We start from the raw sequence: 1,190 nt of genomic DNA, 5'->3' as shown, positions 1-1,190 counted from the left end.
AATACAACAAAACCAACGAAAGTTCGTATTTATTTTCATTGTTTTTCGTTGTGTAAGTCCGTTTTAATGTGTCCAGGTGTCATCACTTTAATTATTCTTTTATTTGTGAAACTGATTAGACCTGATATCTTTGGGTACACAAGTGGTATCGTTTTCATTTCTTTAATATTTGTCCTGATTGTAATTGTAGAGTTGATCAGCGGATGTTGTTGGTTGGCCATATTCATTATGTTCATATTCCGAATCAATGGAGGCGAAAATAATGATACTATTTTTGGGAAAAATTACAAAGAAAAGGGTATTCCGGGGTGTTTTGAATCATTTTATGTGTCGGTTGTTGGAATTGTTCCATTCGCACTTTTAGCGACAACTTTGTGTTTGTGTTATGTTGTGAAATTTAATAAGGATAATTTGAAAATAGATTATATAAAGGCGTTTATTCCACTCATTGTTGGTGTTGTATTTACTTATTTATCTAGCTTTTTTAATGGAATTAAAGATGGAAATAAATGTCCTTTGTTGTGTCCAGATTGTTGTCTGTGGATGGGATGTTTCTGTGGAATTCACAAAAGAGATGACGTTTTAACCAAAGAATCAAATTATTATTACCAATTTGATTAATTTTCGTTTAAGTAAAAACTCATTATTTGTATTTTATAATAAATCACAATTAGGTATATATTTTAAAACAATTAAGAAGTTTTTTGTAAATTAATGCTTTTAAACATTTTGTTAAAGCATTTAACATTTCTACCTTAGTTAAGTTGAAAATTTGTCTAATTATTCGAAATGAATTACAAATAATTTTTAAATATTATATTATTTCCATAATCTGCAAAAATTAAAACAATTAAAGTATAAAAACATTAAAACATTATATATTTAAATAAATACAAAATGTTATGGAAATAAAGATTAAAAAATAAAGGAAACAAAAAATTATCGAATTTACACTTTTTATCATAAACTATAATATATAAAATATGTAAGGAAATAATACAATTGGATAAATAATCATGAAAAACTTATAAAAATAGAATTCAAAAAACAAATATGACAAATTAGTCAGCATGATGTTGTAAAAAGAAAAAATATTCATTCTGAATAAATTTGCGATTTTGAATGTAAATTCAAAAATGGAGACTTGAATTGTAATCGTCAACGGGATTGAAACTCAAAGACGAAAGATA

Source organism: Entamoeba invadens (genome assembly GCF_000330505.1).
Source record: "Entamoeba invadens IP1 unplaced genomic scaffold scaff_1105074724659, whole genome shotgun sequence".
NCBI classification, from domain to species: Eukaryota; Evosea; order Mastigamoebida; family Endamoebidae; genus Entamoeba; species Entamoeba invadens.
This window is presented reverse-complemented; position numbering follows the sequence as displayed.